General features: G+C 36.5%; 1 long non-coding RNA gene across 1 annotated transcript; it reads left to right on the top strand.

Annotated features, from left to right (window-relative positions):
* The first annotated feature begins 1,472 nt into the window (after positions 1–1,472).
* LOC147600957 (uncharacterized) lies at positions 1,473–3,649 on the top strand. Its single transcript, XR_015258513.1, has 2 exons — positions 1,473–1,627; positions 3,077–3,649. It is a non-coding gene; the product is annotated as an uncharacterized LOC147600957 (long non-coding RNA).
* The last annotated feature ends 16,846 nt before the right edge of the window (positions 3,650–20,495 follow it).

Genomic DNA, 20,495 nt, shown 5'->3' with positions numbered 1-20,495 from the left:
TTGTTTTTATTTTTTTACATCCATCACATAACAAAATTATGCCACACTGCCATTTCTTGAGAAAGACTTATCATGTGAATGTGTCCTTCTCTGCTTTAAAGTAACAAATATTGTGGTGATGGGAGTAATATTATTCATAAATCTACTCTATTTTGTTTGCTATAAACAAGTACTTTATTTTTTATCATTAAAAAAACAGTAATAAGAGCCAAGCTACATATTAAAAAAAGAGTTCACACACTGGAGGGGATGGATCTGAGGAAGACTCTACTAAAATGGTTTTTGAAGCACCACCATCAAAGGCATTAAAAGATCTGTTAGTTATTACTGTTTTTCTACCCTTGCTGCTTTAAGCTGTCATTCAATTCTGTTTCTTGGCAGGTGTTTCAATTGTCTAAACATTGGAAAGCTGACTTCAATGCTATGACATCATCTGTTTTAAATAAGCATCATTTGCTAACTTCAAAATGGTGAAGATCTGACGAGCAGCTTCTTCAGTGAATTATAACTGGCCAAGTAGTGGGCTGTGGTGGGCTGGGTATCCTACTAAAGGAGTTAATTTTTTAAAATCTGCTTGGCTGTTTATGCAGTATAGGTATATCCCTGGACATTAGCTCAAGAGTGAACTGAAACAGAAACAGAGGAAAAGGTAAGAGAGGAACTGTGGAAAGAACAGCCAGAGTAGAAAAAAAAGCTGCCAGAGGAATAAATAAGTGACAACATGTATAGTGTGTATATAACAGAGAGGATAAGAATAACCTTTGGACTTACATATCTGTAACTCCCTAGTTATCTCAGTATATCCTAAGTTCACAGTGGGTATGTTCTAGACTCTTGTTTGCTGAATCTGCTAATTGTATTTCCTTAACTTGTATTCTTATCAAAGTATAACGTAAACCAGAGATGTTAGCTGTGAAAAATGCAGTACAGTATAACCTTGTTATGGTATACTGAAAAATAACTAGCTCAATATGCTCCTTTCATAGGGTTTAGCTTTATTAACAATTATTTAAAAAATGGGATATTATAGAGATTAACTCAAACTTTCTCCCTAGGCTTTGCTGCTCCTATGATGAATGCTTGAGGGATGCTCAGCTCAGGGCATAACTCTCCTTCTGCGTTATCTCAGTAAAGAAATGAGCGAACAATCTTGATGAGTCAGCAAGGCACATAAAATAGCTCTTGCTAAAAAAAAAAATTAGTTGTATTTCTATAATGTTATTACAAAAAATATTGTTGAATTTGCTCTGAGTCTGACTTTTCCTTTCTTATGTTTGCAGCTTCAGTTGTGTTCAGTTCAGGGGCATTTTCTCTTTGTTGAAATTGCCAGTGATAGGTAGTTTTTCGAGCTTGTTTTATTTAGGGATTTTTGTTGTTGTTATTTCGTTCTCTGGATGTCGCATCCAATGTCTTTAAAATTAAATATACCTATATGTCTTTAACTTTACTGTCCATATATCGTTCCAGGTTTTTAGCTGCCTAAGCAACTCACATGGACTAAAAGGCAAAAGACCCTGCTGTATTTATTTCTGTGAGATATTGATGACTTTAATTGGCTCTTTATGCAGCATAGGTATATCCCTGGTCATTAGCTCAAGAGTGAACTGAAACAGAAACAGAGGAAAAGGTAAGAGAGAAACACTGAATCTATTGTTTTGTAATTATTTGTAACACTGAATCTAACGCTGACCTACAGAAACAATTCTAAATACGAATGATTTTTAATAAATATCAGCCTGAGACCCTCATGGGTCAGAATACAGATGAGTCCAATGTAACACTTGGTGATTTTTATTCTGGCTAATATGAGAGTCAGCTATATATGTAGTGCGAGTACATCTTCATAATTTCTTTCATAATGCTTACAGGCATTTTTTTTTTGTGCAAGAATATAATGATAAATAATTGATACATATTCTATTCCAAAGGAAAGACATCCAGTGTGAAATGTGAATGAGCAGAAAAACTTCTGCAGTGGGAGCAGGGCTTCTGTTTAACCCATACAGACTAGTGCAACTCTGAAATTGCTGGGTTTTAAGTAATTTGAAAGAAAAGCTTTGTCAAAACGGAATTTTCTATATCCCAGTGACAGTCACATATTACATCATAATTTCACTAAACCTGGGGGCACAACAACTGGAAAAGACCTCCATGCTAAGATAATACACCAAAGACCTGCAAATAAATTCTGGCAGCAAGATTCTGCACTCTGTGCAAGGCAAGAGCAGAACTAGCAAACAAACCCAGAAGTTATTGCTAAGAGTACGCACCTTCCATTTCAAGCTCAGCCCTTTAAATGGAAAGGAAACAAACTTTGCTCCTGGCAGTCACCAGACCACTGCTTAGCACCAGCACATGTGAGGGGCAGAGGATGGATCAGCTCAGCTCACCTCACCTCTCAAGTCCAAGAGAGCACAGCCCATCCCCATGCCGAAGCACCTTGTGGTACACCACCTGCCAAACTGGGACTGTCAAGGTAGCCTGGGACATTCACCTGGTTCCAGGCTGGGAAGAATCAGCCTGCCAAGCTCTCTGCAGCAAATATCTGAAGCAGGGGGAAGAGAAGGATTTCTTTGTCCTCTGTTACAAATACAATTACAATATTGTAATAATATATCCTTTAATCAAGTGATCAGTTTGTACTTTGTGAAGCAGTACTTTGTGTACTGCTTCCACAGGCAGGTTTTGGAGTTATATTGAATCTATATGGAGTGATAGTTGCAAAAACTGTATACCAAATGTTCTTTCCTTTAAAACAGTATGGATTAAATAGCAGGCAGAAGAGATGTCTTAAAGAGAAAATTGACTTTTCAAACTTAACTGGCCTTAACTGGCCAGAATTTTCCCGACTTTCTTTTTTTTTTCTTAGTGACATTAGCAACACGTCTATATAAATATTCTATTCAATCAAAAAAGTAACTTTATAATAAGTGAACTATTAAGAAAGAAAGATCATTGAAATGCTAATTAAAATGAATATATTTTGTTTCCATTCAGAATCTAAGCTTAAAAAAATAAGTAGTTAAAAACATTAAAAAACCTCTTCATTTTGTTCTTGTTTCTCTTTCACTATTAGCACAATTAGGAAACCTTTCTGCCCATATGTCTGAGCTTCTGGATGGCTACGCTTCAGGAGAGGCTTCTAGTGACTCCATCAACCTTTCCAGGAGGATCTTGATTATCTGTCATAAGCTGTCTTAAATTGTGGGATCTAGGGTATAGTTAACATCTGAAAAACAGTAATTTTCCATCAGTGATATTTAGCATTGTTGAAGTATCCTCTCTGCCGTGTAAATTTCTTTGATTCAACTTTTGTTTGGGTGTATGTATCACCCTTATCGTGTCACATTATCCACATTAAGCACTGTGACCGATAACTGGTGTTCATCCTCACCCTCTTCCTTGTTCAGAGGTGAGCTGTGTATGCAGCCGAGTCTGGGTAGGGCTTTTATTTTTTTTTTCTGTTCTCTGTAGACACATTGTTACATATTTCTCTTTAGAAAATAAGTGTTAGAGCAGTGATTCTAAGTTGCTTCTTGAGGAAAAGTTGATAAACTTTATAGTAGTAAATACAACCTCATGGGCTATGTAAAGTACGGAGACTAACCCCAAACCTTTGTAATTGCAAAAAGAAATATTTCTGAATTTCTTTCAAGACTCTAAGTTTTTTTTTTTCCCTTTTAAATATATATATAACTGTGGCCACATAAGATTCTATCTGTGAGATATTAGAAAACATAAAGGGGAACTACATAATCTTCTATTCCAAGTCAGTGCTAATTATCCATTAACTTTAATATGAAAAGGATTGAGTATAAAATTTTGACCTGATTTCACAGTGTAGTGATGCTTTTAGCTTAGGTCATATCAGAAATGATGTTCATAATTTCATAGGACGTGACTGACATTCCAGTGTTTTTCAGCAACATACCTGTATAATAGTAAAAACTTAAAAGAAAAAAAAAGACACAAAATAAGCAAATACAAAAGTGCTGACCTGGTAATTCATTAGAAAACAAATTATTTAAACCAATTTTTTTTTTTAACCTAACTTATCTGGATAGTTTTATGGTCTGTATTATCTTTGGTCTGTATTATCAACAGTTATCTTTGCTTTGCCAAATGAGGAGACTGCTTACCTACTAGCAGGAGTAGGAAGACTACGTTTATTTCTGCATTGCCACACTGTTTATTTGTGGGATACATCTTGCCTGGACAGAGGTTTCCTGTTTAAAGCCACAGCTAGAATGAAATTAGGGCTTGGTAACAGAAAGTTCCACTTGGGTTCCTTTTCCCTTCTCTATTTTCTCCTGGTTTTTGACGATTTGATTTTTCTCACAAAAAGCTTTGAAACTGAGAGCATTTCACAGCAAGGAAAACTCTGTGAGTATTTAACCACTTGGAATGCACATTTACAGTTGCATGTCCATATGAAATACAAGTGATGTGTCCTAGCACATAAAACCAGTATTGGAGTTAGGATTTATGTCAGCTTTCATACTTATTTTATTACTAAAATGATCAGGTAGAAAAAGATCTCGTAGGAAAAAAGCCAAAAAGGTGAATTTCTTTTGAACTGATGGTAAATGACTTTTGCTTTTTTTAGGATTCAGTTTGACTGATCTTCTTATCTTACTGGTGTGGAGAGGACATAAAGGAGCTGAAAATGGCCAGTAGTGAATCCTCCTATCTTGGCAAAAGACTGTGGAGATAACGTATCTCCTTCCTGCAGCCACAGCTCACAGCCCCCGTACCATTTAGGCTCAAATACCGGCTGGGCGGGGAATGGATTGAGAGCAGCCCTGAGGAGAAGGACTTGGGAGTGCTGGTGGATGAGAACCTTAACATGAGCAGGCAATGCGCCCTTGCGGCCCAGAAGGCCAACCGCATCCTGGGCTGCATCAAGAGAAGCGTGGCCAGCAGGTCGAGGGAGGTGATTCTCCCCCTCTACTCTGCCCTGGTGAGACCCCACCTGGAGTGCTGTGTCCAGGTCTGGAGCCGCCAGCACAAGAAGGACATGGACCAGCTGGAGAAGGTCCAGAGGAGGGCCACGAAGATGATAAAAGGGCTGGAGCACCTCTCTTATGAGGACAGGCTGAGAGAGTTGGGGCTGTTCAGCCTGCAGAAGAGGAGGCTCCGGGGAGACCTGATAGCGGTCTTCCAGTACCTCAAGGGGGCCTACAAGAAAGATGGGGAGAGGCTGTTTAGTAGGGCCTGTTGCGATAGGACGAGAGGTAATGGTTTTAAAATAGAGGGGGGTAGATTTAGATGAGAAATCAGGAAAAATTTTTTTACGATGCGAGTTATAGAACACTGGAACAGGTTGCCCAGAAAGGTTGTGGAGGCCCCATCTCTGGAAACGTTCAAGGCCAGGCTGGATGAGGCTCTGAGCAACCTGATCTAGTTGGGGATGTCCCTTGCTCCTTCCAACCCTAACCATTCTATGATTCTATGATTTCTCTGACTGATCCACAGTCCAGTAACACCTGTGTATGAAGTGTGGGCAGTATGGGGTATGCCAACCCCTAACTCTCAATTCCTCTGTTATAGATAACTGGGTATCAGGCTAAAGATCTAAGGTGGCCTTTCAAATATCCTTGTACACTTCCACTGATGACATATATATGGAAAGTATTAAAATTTAGTTTGCAGTCCAGTTAAGTATAAATCAAGAGTAAGCAAAGCTCATTTTGTGTGACTTAAATTATTTTAATGTACCTGATGTGAATTTCTGGGAATAATTTGGACTTGGATGACAAATAATGGGATATGCTTGCAGATTTGATCTTATAGTGTCACATATATTTCTTCAGTTGAATCCCTCTTTTTATAAAACATTATTATACCTGTCAACACTGTGAGCTCTTATTTACAATGAACTCCAGTTCTGCAAAAGCTTTAAGAAGATATTTTGGAAACTCATTTTGGGCCTAGTACCCTCTGGACTCTGTAGATGTCACTCTTTTGACTATTTTAATGGTGGAATTTTGCTGGTAAATGAATATGAATGAAGGGGGTACTATGACTTATCTGCTCCTGTGGATGCCTAAAAATACATTACAAAATAAATATACAAAGATATGATTTCACATGCAGGGTTATCTACTCTCATTCATTTACTGCCATTATCCTAGGAGCAGTAGGTAAAGTAATAGTTGACATAAACATACATTTTATAACTTTCTCAGAATGCCAAAGAAATCTGTAATTACTGGTGTAACTCAGTCTTGTGTTTTTGTATATATTTTGGTGTCTCAAAAGGAAGTCACTGCCATTTCTCTCAACTGAATGTTTAAAAAGTTCCCTCCCACATACTAAAAAATTGGTCTGCAGTGTTTTAATACAAACACATAGTATTTGTATTTAAGCAGTTTGGGACAGCCTATCAATTTGGGCTTCCTTGCTCTCCACTAAGCCTCCTGAAGTTAATGTGCATGTTGAAATCAGTGAACTAAAAACAGAAACAGCACCCAATTATTTTGGTATTTTACTGTTTGCCTTTCTTGCCTCCTTGTATTGCATGTGGTCTGTTGTGACCAAAAATCTTGTCTGAGACTTTCCTGGATGAAAGTTTTGCAGCCATAAGAAATATGACTGAAATAGCTGGGGCTCCAGATTGGCTCCAGCTTTTACTCTGCTGCTGAATTGGAGATTGCGAATTTATTTGGAGGTGGTTGCTTGCTTTTGTATCCCACTGAGAAGATTCTACACACTTTATACATAAATACATAGTTGGTGATGTTTTGATATACAAATTACTACAGTCAAGTACACTTCCAAGGTATTTTTGAGAAAAATCTATATCCATTCTTTGCAATTTATAGATAATTCTATGTGCGGTCAGAATTTTTGATCTATTACTATAGAAAAAAGTACCGAATAAGCTAAAAGAAGAAATTGTAGTAGAATACATAAAAGCCTGTAGGTTGGAGGAATAAACACCTCCAGATTTCTGCTGTGAGAAATAACTATCTGGAACTGATGAAAACTGTTTTTTTTTTCCTTGAAGACACCATTGTCCCAGTGTTAACTCATTTAGAGGAAGCAAATTAATAACACAATGTAAGAACATCTGGATTTCTTGCAGCAAGCTTTTGGGTTTAGATGACATTTCAGGAATATCCTAAGGTATGGAAAGCTCATTGACAATGGCTACTTAATTCAAGTTACTCTGAGCTATCTACATGCATCTTTTGTTACTGTCATTTACAGTAACATTTTATAGAACAGAAGAATAGAATAGAAGTATTTGGGTTGGAAGGGACATTTAAAGGTCATCTTGTCCAACCCCACTGCCATGGGCAGGCACATCTCCAATTAGATCAGGTTGCTCAGAGCCTCATCCAACCTGGCCTTGAATGTCTCCAGGGATGGGGCATCCACCACCTCTCTGGGCAACCTGTTCTAGTGTTCCACCACCCTTTTTGTAAAACAATTTCTTCCTCATGTCTAATCTAAATCTACCCTCTTTTAGTTTAAAACCATTACCCCTTGTCCTATCACAACAGGCCCTGATAAAAAATTCTCCCTGTCTTTCTTATAAACTCCTGTTAAGTACTGGAGGACTGCTATAAGGTCTCCCTGGAGCCTTCTCTTCTCCAGGCTGAACAGCCCCACCTCTCTCAGCCTGTCCTCATAGGAGAGGTTCTCCAGCTCTCTGATCATCTTTGTGGCCCTCCAAATGGTCCATGCCATTCTCATGTTGGGGACTCCAGGTGGGGTCTCATGAGAGTGGAGTAGAGGGGAAGAATCACCTCCCTTGACCTGCTGGCCACACTTTGGGTGCAGCTCAGGATGTGATTGTCCTTCTGGGCTGTGAGCGCACATTGTTGGCTCATGTCCAACTTTTCATCCACTAGCACACCCAAGTCCTTCTCCTCAGGGCTGCTCTCAATCCCTTCATCCCCCAGCCTTTATTGATACTGGGAGTTGCCCTGACACATGTACAGGACCTTGCACTTGGCCTGAACTTCATGAGGTTGGCACAGGTCCACCTCTCAGCCTGTCAAGGTCCCTCTGGATGGCATTCCTTCCCTCCAGCATACTGACTGCACCACACAGCTTGGTGCTAAGGGTGCACTCAATCTCACTCTCGGTGTCACTGACAAAGATGTTAAGCAGCGCCAGTCCCAATACTGACGCCTGAGGAAGGCCACTCGTCATTGGTCTCCACTTGGGCATCGAGCCATTGACTGATACAGTTTATATCATATGCAGTACCTACAACTGCAAATGACCAAACCAAAGCTGAAAGGAATAATAAAACTTTATATTCCCACAGTATTGACATGCTATAATCAGCTGAAAGGGTAGTGTGTATTCAAGTAACCTTTTGCCTGCAGTATGTAATTTTCATTTTCAATTAGTTTACACTTCAGGTAGTGGATGAAATTTGGTTTTGCTGCTGTCTACTAGAGATCTAGTTTTGCTCCTTGGGTTTGACCTCTGAGAGAAGAAAGTAAAGAATACTTCAGAAATGTTTATTCAGGAATCTCAAATTTCCTAATGCATGCAGACCATGCTAAATTTCTTCTTTACATAGGGAATTAAATTAACTTAGAGAAATATGGGGTTATTTTCTATTTGACTGAAATCAGATAATGGCATTTTAATTATTTTTAAAAGGGAAAGAGATAATTTGGTTTTAACCAAAGAGCGTATTTATTGAAAATTTAGTAGAAGGAGATTTAAAAGGGAACTGAATTGAAATAGAAGCAGTTGTTGAAGAGCTCCATACATAAGCACTTCAGAAAAATTCAAAATATATTTTCATTTATAAACCTTCATAAATTTAATTTTATGTATTTATTAGAACACTTATGTTATTGATGGCAGGCTATTTTACTTTCTAACCTCCTGACTTTTTAATTTTTGCAAAGATTTAGGACTGTTCTCCTAACTGTTGTAAAAATCCTTATCTATCCTGTGAGCAGTTATATGACTTTGCATTTATTTCCCTTCCTATCTTCCAGGTCCAACACCTTTTTTTTAATTGTTAGGACAAGCGTACACATGCCCAGCTTCTAGATCACAAACCTCTCGACATTCCCTAACACCTCAGTGAATCATTTCTACACATAAACTAACTGTCCAGTCTAACACCTCAGAAAGGATCTTAATTCAGCACATTACCACAAGAGGGAGCCCTTGTCAACACCAAATTCTGCAGTTTGGTACAGGATTTTGCAGAGCTACATTAATCACTTTTTAAGAAACATGTAGGTTCTGTGCATGTGCAGTGAAAGTAGTTTCACATTAGAAGAGGACCTTCTGAAGCAGGTTATGTACCAACTATCTTTTTATGTAGGAAAAAAGCCTGGAAACTATGGCTGAGCATTTAAGTATGTTTGAACTGTGATTTTTCTTTTTTTTTTCTTTTTCTACTCATTACTATGAGTAGATACTTATTACGATGATATTCTTGTTATTAATGAGATTTTATTGAGGAATGCAGGTAGAGCTTTCATTCTGAGAAATCATAGTAAGAGCCTTTATAAAAGATTCATAACAGCCTTCATCATATGAGGATTACCTGTGTGTTAGTGACTTGTTACGGATCTTTGTTTTTTAAGTTAAATTGAGTGCAGAGGTCTGTGCAGTATGTGAATAAGTTCAAAACGAAAACAAAAATAGTAAACAGATCAGCTTGTATAAGCTAGATTACTTCATTCTACTTGTGTCTTTTATTCTTTCAGTGTACAAAAGTATATTTTAAGTAATGTCTTGATTCCATTTAGGAATCAAGGTGGAGAAAAAATACAGATGTGGAACACATGTTGTTGCATCAACATTCCATGAGGAGTTATGGACGCCTTGTGTTTTGTCACAAGTTTTGAGAAATGTAAGCCCCAGTAAACCCTAAAATTACGTCTGCAAGGTATTTCCATAATGCCTTAACATTTAATAATTTATTTCAGTCCTAGAAAGTACCTTATTTATGCATTCAGCATTCAGAGTTGAGCACCAACATGCGAGCTCGGATTGCCATCCATCATGGTGACACTTTTGGTTTACAAAAGACAGCTGGTCCACAAGGGTCCATGTTATGTTTGGAATTTACTTATTTATAGGAGTGATGCATCAAAGAGAGAAGGGTGATGTTTTGCATATTAAACCTGTTCTGAGCATGTATTTCACCCAAGTTCAATAAATAATCTTTGGAATTAGTTTTTGTAGAACATATACAATGACATAATAAAACTCTGACATTTAGCTGTTTATAGGCTACGAAATGAGATGAGGTGTAAGGCAGTGAAAGGTGCTGTCCTGGTTTTGGATAGGAAGCTCGGAGGGGACACAGCTGGGATAGCTTACCAGGAATCAGGAGAGGTGCACATAGACAATTAACCCATTATAGGATGATACTTCTAAGGTTCAAAACATGTTATCCTGATATTTCTTTGATCAGCAACTGTATTATATAAATGAATTTTTAAAAGGGATCATCTACTAGGGAGTAGAATTTGTATCTGGAGCAGTATCTCAAAATAATAAAATCCAAATCACACCTCCCACCCCCTATTATTTCTCAGTCTTCCTAATAGAACCAGGAAGGAAATATAATCTCTCTTAACTTCTATATTTATTCCAAATAAGTGTAAGTATTTTGAAGCCCAAAGTGTTATACTTTGAGGTGCTCATTTGCTTTTCTGGGAAAAAATGCGGTTGAGTTCCACTGAATTAATTTATGAAACTTATGTAATGTGAAACATTTTAGAAGAGAGAATTATACTAAGTGTTCCTATTGGTATATATATACTTAGAACGAGATGGCTGAGAAAGGTGTGACCTTAAATTTTCTCACATCTGCATATGTGAGGAATGTAATGACGCTAGCTTTTGTATTATAAATAGTCTATTGAAACTACCTGATAGAAAACATTACAGGTATTTTTGGATAGCAAGAGACATAAGGCTAGAGCATTATTGATCTGATTTTCTTTTCAGATATTTTTATTTTTATTCTTGTGAAAATTCAATATTATTGTCTTGTCAGTGGTAATCTATCAATGGGAATCTAATCTGTGTTGATTCAAGGTAGTGATGCATTCTGAATGATGTTTTCTGAAAAAAATTATTTCTTTAATATCTTTCTTCCTAATTTTATGCACTGCTTTACAGGGGAAAATATTCAATCTGGTTTAACGTTATTTGTTTTGCTTTGTGTGAGAAAATTAAATGTCTTGTAATGTGCTATCAGGGTGAAATATGATGTTGACTGGAGAATCATCTTAAACAAAGTAGGAAAGGGCAGTTTTAATTTGCAGATTTCTTAAGCATGTTTGTGTCTAACCACTTTAATAAATGAGATCTTATACTATAGATTTCAGATAGCTTCCAAGTATTTCACCAAAAGGCAGAACATTTCCAGGCTGGATTAGTAATGATTCTATGTCTCCTCTCTGTCAGACACATAATTGTTGCTTTGTCACCATTGATTGCTATTGTTCTTCAGGAAGTTAATGAAAGGTTCTCCTTCATCTGAACCAGAAAAGAAAAAGAAAAAATAAATCTGATCCCCTTCAAAAAAGCATTCCTTCCTATTTCTGGTGCGTTGTGATCTATGAGGACTGTCAAACTTCACATCTTTATTTTGTGAATAGCACCTGTCTCGTCTGCCTGTGAATTATCTAAGGAACAGGAAGACTGATAATGAGAATTTTCTTATTGTCAGTAACACTATGATGAGTTTAACAATTCATACAAATCTACAGAATTATAAGAACCCCTACTTTTGACTGTGAAATGTATGTGAAACATTCAAAATCGTAGGAAAAGCATCTGCTTTTAGACTTGGTTATGAACTTGGATCTTCAGCCAGGTTTATGAACTATGGTTACCATCTTATGAGAGCTTGAGCTCAGCTACAAATGAATTAGCTCTGTTTTGGAGCAGAGCAGGAGGGTCTTTAAGTGATAACTGGAAATTATACAAGAGATCTATGACAAGGCAAAAAATGAGCCCATGTCCTCTGAGTCTTTGACTAGAATCTCTATGCCAGGCAATTTTGCTGAGACCAGAGACTTTTAAAATGTTTGGAACCTCCTTTTGCAGATGCACATGAGAGACTTCACTTGTGGCTGGGCTTGCCATTTAGCATTACATAAGATGGAAGAAGCACACAGAAGGGAAAGGAAAAAGTAGGAAAAAAAAAAAGTGATAAGCAGTGCAGCATAGTTAAAGTCTTTATCACTTGGCAATGCATCACTGCTAGTAAGGAAGAGGTCAGGTCTGAGATGATACCTGAATGTGAGGAGATGCAACAACAGTCCTGAAAGGCAAAGAACACTCCAGGTATAAGGGATAAGAAGAGAGGAGGAAGCAAGTGCCCTCTGAAAGAAGTCAGCAAGCAATGCTGCTGGAAACATTGGAGACAGGGATTGTCTGAAGTGTAGAAAGGGGGAAGAAATACAGTTGTGGGAGGTTTTACTGTTTCAACAATGTTCTGCAACATCAGATTTTTCTCCAGTGAAGTTAAGCTAAGAAAATGTTTGAGCTATCTAAAGCAACAAGAAAGGGTAACACCTACAAAGAAAACATTGTCACTTGCATTTTTAGAGAAAGAAAGGTAGAATTAGAGTTTTATTTGTATTATCTAGCAAAGGTAATATTTTTCACACCTGAGTGACATTTATTTTAAAGACTTCTTCCCCCTCTTTTTCTTTTTGATCTGCTGTGAATGCAGTGAAGTGGATATATGATGCCTATTCAACACAGAGTTAGGTTTCCTGACTCTTAGAAGAGGGAGAAAAACAGGACTGCATGAAAGAAAGTGGTGGAGAACTCTCTCTCTTATTAACACTACCTAAGGTATCATTCGATCTTGGCATTTTATAACTTTTGGAAAGCAAACCTTCAAATATTGCTATAATAACTACTTTATTTCTATAGCATTTCAATACATCATCCATTTTTCAAGTGAAGCAGAAGATAGTATCAAGTTGTGAGATGCCTGAATATTTTACTATATATTTTTGAAAAATGTACACGCTCCAGACTAATGCTGACGCCAAAAGTTTTCAGTGATTTTTTTCTTTCCACTGAAAATTAACCACTTTGGAGCAGGAAAAAATAGAAAAAATAACTTTGCACTCAGATACATACCCGCACCTATGTCCAGTGACAGTCACACATGAAGCAGCAGACAGAATTTTAAACATCAATGACTGTTGCACAAGTGAGGGAGCTTCGGGTAGGGATGTGCACCCCAATGCACTCTGTTTGCTCCAAGGCCGAAGTCTGCAATCATTACTGATGCAAATCAGCATCTTATGTCACAAATGGTTGAATAAAGTTATGCCATTTTTTTTTTTTTTGTTTCTCCATAGAATCAGATATCTGCAGAATTTCATCAGGCTTTGATTTGTCCAGCAGCTCCACTTGGCAGGAAACCTCTTAATTCAGGGATATTTGCTTTTAACAGAATTAGAATATTTTGTTTAGTTTCTAACCAAAACTAAATCATTCAAATGGGCACAAGAATTATAAGGCATTTTACTTTGTGTACCTTAGCCATTTAGCTAATGTTATAGAATATTTCTTGTCAAGCTATATATTTATTGTGAAAAATCCTCACTAGAGGCAGACTTAAAGATATTTTCATATTTCAATTAAAACTTGCTGGTTTTGCTATTTTTCTTTTAAATATTTGTGCAACCGGTTCAACCAAGGATTAGTAATGGCCTATAAAACTGTTCCTATCTAGCTGAAGTCACTGTGGAGAGCTGCTCTGGTTTGGTAGTTGAGCTTTGCGCACTATCTGGGACCTGGTTCAGCTGTCCCATTAACAACAGATGTTCTATGGCGTATAATATTGGTTTTAAGTCAGTCAAAATTATTATGCTAGGTTTATATGAGAAGCTGAAAAGCATAATGTGCCAAATAGCATGGCCTGGGAAATAATGATGGTTCAGTTACCTTTTGTATGTATGTGATGTAAAAATGGTGCTTTCTATTTTTGAATATTTTAACGTACTGTCAGGGTGAAAATGAACACAAAGAAAGAAAAAAGAAGGTGTTTTACTCAGAAGTACTTTTTTTTTTCCCCTGTTTTCTTTTGTCTCATTTAAGATACCTGAGGAACTGATGTGGTCACCTAGGCACAGTGCAAAATTACCCTGATGCTTCTGAATGGACCGAAATGCTGGTGCAGAAGTCATCAATAATGGAGCACACTGACACCGTCTGACACTTGTGCATTGCAGTAACTCCTGAGGAGATATTAGGAAGCATTTCATCTCTGGATGATGAAAGTATTACGACGTTAATATGGGTATAACCTACAATATAAATGTAAATAAATCATGGAATTGTTACTCTGTATATACAATAGAGAATTTAGTTTAAAAACATTAATAACACAACAACTTCATTTTTCTGTTCATACTTTCACATAATATAAACAAATTGAGAGCATTGACTTTAGTGTTAAATATTAATTCTGAGGCAAGGACTTTCAGTGATACAATTTCTCTTATGATTTATGGGAACTGATGTGGTTAACTCATGTTCAGATATCACAATAAGTTTATTTCTGTATTTCTGAAATTATCATTTTTAGTATAGAAGGGCTAAAGATTACAATTAGTTCAACTGAAAAGAAAAATAATTACAAATGGCTTCACCTAGAGATAAAAACCATTTGGACAGAAAATTGTTTTGACATTCTCAAGAAGACGCTGAAACCAAGTAAATATTAAATAATAGGCCATTTTACTGAGCTTCTTGTGTACAATTTTTGTATTTTTTATTTCTTTTTCAGAAAATATATACCATCTTCCTACTAGTTTTCATAAAGTATCTGGATGTAAAATTTGATCCTTTTACGAGATGGTTTGAGGTTGAATGGCAACATTAAAATCCTTTCATCTAATTTTTGTGTATTATCCCTGGTGTAAAAATTATTGCAGAGACAAGTATGGAACAGGCAGCCATGGTACTGTTAAAGCTCTTGTTTCTTTTTCCCTTCTCCAGGCTTTGGGCTTTATAACTTGTATAACTACTACACTGAAGAGTTGCATGCTTTGGAATCCAAACATTTCCTGAGTGTCTAGGTTCAGTAAAGGCTTTTAACTACAGTTCATCTCTTCTTACCAAGAAGGACAAGCAGTGACCTAACTCCACCTATGTGCCACATGCATTAGATATGCTTCATTCATGGCATGGACTGCATGGAAAACGGTGACAAGTCCACCTTTCCTCAACACTGGGCCACTGGAAGAGGGAGCAGTCCTGTCATGGAGCAAAGTAGTGGCTGGAGAGCTCATCCAAGAAGTGTGACTTGGCTGTCCTAATTAAGTTTAGCTCTAACTCCTGCTTAGAAACAAGACTGGGATAGGGCTTTCCTCTCTTGTCGCTGGAAATTTATGATTAAAGAATTCAGAAAGAATAAATATGAAGGACACTGACCATGTCCTCAAGATGAGCTCACAATCTCAGAGGTTGAGTTGTGTCCCACCCCATATTGTGAAAGGAGAGAGCTGTTTGCCTTGGCACTCTGGAACCTTGATCTGAGCCATGCAGAAGATGCCTGCTGCATCAGTCCCTGAGGTCTAGAGTGAGGATCTTTGCTGGAGCGTGCTGTGGCTCTCCTCTGGCCACATCTTTCAGCTTCCTCAGTGCATGTGGTTAGAATGTCATTCATCCTTTGGTTTTCCTTTGTCGAAGATTCAGGCACTGAGACCTGCTCTTTAGAGGTGTGGGGAGCTTAAGCTGTTTTAGATACATATATCAGCCCTGAAGCGTCTTCTCTTGCTGTTGCAGTATTTCCATTAGGTACTTAAAATGGTCAATCTGAATACAATCTATAGCAAAAGGAAAAAAACAAAAGCCTTAAACTAAGGTTTATAAATATATTAACTGTTTAGGATTTCTTTATGTCCTACCTGGCCTTCCTTATTGAACAAAAGTCTTTTAGATTGATTTAGCATTGAAATAGATTAGGAGGGGTCACACAATCTGTGCCAATAACTCAGCTCCACTGGAGAAATGTGTGCTTGAGCAATGGTGATGAATAGGTTGAATTGATAACTTCTAAGCTGCCTAAGCTATCTGCTTATCATGTGAGTTAACTCTTTATATTCACATAGCGTGATAGTATTTAAAGGAAGAGAAGTTGATATAGTGTTCCTAAAAATTATCAATATTTTTCATGAAGGATACAAATTTGTCATTGGCTGCAATTGCTGGAATAATGAAACCATTCTATGTTACCACACACATGCAAAAAAAAAAGAAGGAAAAGTAGTGAGGTTCCTAACAGAAATATTTTATATTTCTTTTTTATATCTGTGACTTGTGGAGGAGTTTTGCATGTGTAGGAGATGACAGAAATATAATATAGATGTTTAGCTGAAGGGCCATGACCAAAAGAAAGGAACATCACAGAAATAAAATACAAAGATTAATGGTAGCAGAAGGATGGAAAGATCTATCTAACTATCGTTATTATAGTTAAACATAAAACATTTTTCTTTCAGGATTCTCTTTTCTGAAGGCAGGGGTGGTAACTCATTCCCTAGCCACTGTCATACTGGATAAAATGTTTCTTTTATCAACTTCAGATCCAGAAAATATATCTCTTGCAAACTTGCTTCTTGTTTGTGTTCTCAAACGGCACCACTGTGGTGCACAAAATTATTTTCCAAAAGAATGAATTCTGGGAAGATCAAGTGGGAGTTGCTTTTTGCAAGCTAGGATCAATTCAGCTATCTTTAGATAAGCTATTTCAAAGTCATATTTGAAAAGCATCCCTTTGGAAAATTTCTTTTTTGTTTGTATAAAGACTTCCTTGGGAAACATTTTAAATGAGACGGCTTAATCAGGCTTAAAAAAGTACTTGTCAGGCGAAGGCAGGAATCAGCTAGACCGTGGGCCAGATCTTCTATTTAATTTAATTTGGGAATTCCGCTGTGTATGTTTACCTTAAGCAAGGAGGTAAATTAGATTTGCCCCAAAAGCCTTAGAATAAAAGTTTTAAAAATATATACGTGTGGTTGGACCATGTAAGCCACACTTTTCTGTTCATTTTTGGAAAACTGTCTCCAGTTTTGCGAACACATCAACTCCAACAAAAAAGCCTGAACAGTGTCTCAGCTTTCCTATGTAAATCTAAAGTCTATAATTTGATTGCCTATGACAGCTAGTAAAGTAACTTAGAGATTGAATTAATTTTTTACTTTTCTTAAATTTGTTCTTGTTTTTACTAATACAGGTATTTCAAGTTATCTGCCTTTTTCTATTACACAAGGACCTAAGACTTCTCCTCTGACAACAATGAATGTAATTGAGGGAGTATAACTGCATTAGGCGTAGCAGATAGAAGATTTCAATCTCTTAAACTGTTTGAATGTCTACTTCTATTTGGTTTTATGGTCTGTACCACTGCAATGCCATTCAAATACCATATTACTGTAACTCCACTGATCTGAGTAATTACAAGAGACAAAAGGGTGATTTTAGGAGTCGTCGATGAACCTCTGGACTTTGTGAATGGGAAACTAAATTTAAAATTCTTCATGCAACCATATTGAGTCGTATTTTCACTGAAGATTCCAAATGTAGTGAAGAGGACAATTTTCATCATGGTAAAGAATGTTTAGAGATACTCATAATAATTAGAGTCTTAAGAAATGGTACCTAAGTTGCTACAATAATTTCCAATGATAAATGCATTAATTAATTAATTAATAATGACAGTATTAAATCCCTTAACTGAGATAATAGCTACTGACTTCAGTGTGCAAAGAAAGACCAACAAATACAGCGTTTTAGGCAACTGAAAGGGAATTGAACAACTCTTCCTTAACAGCAATACTAGAAGATTCTGCTATAGACAGTATCTGATTTGCCCTCTTTGCCTTGTTGCTGTAACGAGTTTCAGGTAGACATTCCAAAATGAAAATTATATTTTGCAAGTTCACTGGTTGTAAGTAGTGGTCCTTTGCTTGTGAGGACATACAGTTCTATCTTTCACAGTAACTCCTAAGTTCCTAATGCTATCCTGGTTTATATAATCTGAAGTCAGAATAAAGGAATATTGATTATGTTGCTATTTTTTCCATTTAGATAACACCATTATGTTTCTTGGGATATAGGGGAAAAAAAAAGCAAGCTGGGTGCTTGTCAAGATTGAAGTGCTAGACAAAATAGATGTGTCAGATGTTGACTTTGAGATACCTGATGATTGGTAAACAAGTATATTGTAACAAAATAGTTTCAGATTGTATTGTATGTATGTACAGGCAAACATGACCCAAGCCTTGTAGACACCATGGTTCATACAGCGCCTAGGCTTGAGAGGTGAAAATATTTGATTAGGATTAGTGGTGGTTTTCAGGGCTTTGTGTTGATTTGACTTAGTTCAGTGGTGCTTCAACTGGAATACAAACTCATGTAGACTCGGAGCACAGCTGGAATGCAAGGCAGGCACACCTGGATTTCTGCTTAAGTCCTGAGTGAGAATATTGATAGGAGTTCTTTACAGTATGCCATAACTGAGGTTTTAGTAATACTCTTCTGACTTGAATGTTTAATTCAAAATATATCAATTAAAAATGTTAGAAGGCTCTGAGGAAAGTAATAATGGAAAGAGGAAATTGAACAAAATGGAAGAAAAGGCTTGAATTTGAAATGAAGACAGAACCTTGTACTCCTTTGTCTGTCTCAGCTTGTCATTTCTTGTTTGTAAGATAACGAAGATGTGAGAACTTTTCCCTAAAGACATCACATATTTCTTTTTTCCATAGAAGTTAAAAAACATAAAGAAAAATCAGAAACTGGTTCAGAGACCATAAAAGAGGGCTCCCATAAACTCCCGTGACACATTTATGGAGAGAATTACTTGTTTAAAATATTTAGTCTCTTAACAGCCAAATTTTTATTCCATATATAATACTATAGCTTTTTTTTTGAAAGATCCCTCCCATAGCATTAGCTACCTTTTATCAGCAGTCAGCTTTTAGAAACAGGAATTCAGCTCAGTATCTTATATCAAGTCATGCTGCTACATCATCACAGTACAGAGCAAAATGAGATTCCTCCCCTAGCTGCGGAACGAACCTGTAAACTATTCTCCAACAGATATGGATCTGTAACCGTTAAACTAACCAACTGATACCTCTTTAACTGTTATTTCTCATTAGGTTAGATTTTATTAATGATGTCTCAATGGTTGTGGGAGAGGGTCTTCTGTTCTAGTGCCCTACAAAGAGGACTTTTAATTATTTATGCTGTGTAAGCAGAGCATCAGTGACATCCAGTGGCACCACACATTAATCACAGGCATGCTAGGTTTCAGTACACCTTGTGGGGTGAGTCTCATCAATTTGTCTCTGTTTCATTACAATTTGGCTCAAGGTTCACTTCTGGGGAGCTCAGGCACATTTTGGAAAAAATCATGTTTTCTGGCTTAAATAGGCTGTTACTACAGGATCACTTGACAAATAGAAAAGGATGAATGACATTAATCTCAATTATCAGTTACCAACTCAAAGAATAAATCATCTTATATACAGTAATCTTGTGTCATCCTATAGGATTTTTTAAAAATATTGAGCAGAATTTACCAGAATTGCCAAGTAAGAAAGAAAGAAGTTTTACAAGAGTGTGTAAGAGAAATGAACTATGTTAGAGCTGAAGAACTATCTAGCAATATCTATGGCAAATTTTTTTTTTTTTGCTTTCTTAAAGTGACAGAAGGTTTTCTTAAAGAGACAGAACTTAGACACTTGACTGCAGTGTGTGGTAGTGCATTATTTCAAAATGTGCTAGTATTTTAATAACTAAAATTGTGTTTCCTTTACTAGACAATGGAGGGTATTGTAAACACAAGATACAACTATACTTGTATCAATCCTTCTTCATTGTACTACAGCAAGATTTTTACCTAAGATAACTCCAAATTAATTATTTCTTGCTGAGAGGTGATGAATAATAAAACTACCAGAAGTCGAGCTCTAAGCAATAGTGTTTGAAATTACTATTCAGTCTCAACAGAAGGTAGAAGGCCTTTTTTTTTTGTAGAGCGCAGGAAATATAGTTAATGAAAAAAATATGCATTTTAATGCTTTATTAGAAGACTTCTCCGTGATACTGTTCTTTCTCAATGTAAGTTTATTCTATTTCTAGGAGATAAATTGTGTGAAAAAATTTTAATTGTAGTAAATTTCTAATGGGAATGTTGCTTTAACTAAGTCAAAATATGCAAAGAAAACACAAGTCTTGTCAAATTTTCAGGTAGGCAAAACTAAAGAAATTATTGCCATTTCCTAGTTTTTAAAATTTGAAACTTTTTTTTTCAGTAATATGTTTTAATTTCAATAGAATTATTTGATTTCTTTTAAATAAATTTTAATATTTTTGGTATTAAACAAAAGGCATAATTCTAAGAATTTATTTATTCAGAACCTTATTTTGGTAAACTTTATACTGTATTCTGATTCAGAAAACAGAATGTCAGAACCTGTGTTATGCTATCTGTTTTAACTGTTTTATAC

Source organism: Chlamydotis macqueenii, chromosome 4 (assembly GCF_036417535.1).
Source record: "Chlamydotis macqueenii isolate bChlMac1 chromosome 4, bChlMac1.mat, whole genome shotgun sequence".
Taxonomy (NCBI): Eukaryota; Metazoa; Chordata; class Aves; order Otidiformes; family Otididae; genus Chlamydotis; species Chlamydotis macqueenii.
The sequence above is the reverse complement of the archived record's forward strand: the minus strand, read 5'-3'. Positions and strand labels throughout refer to the sequence as shown.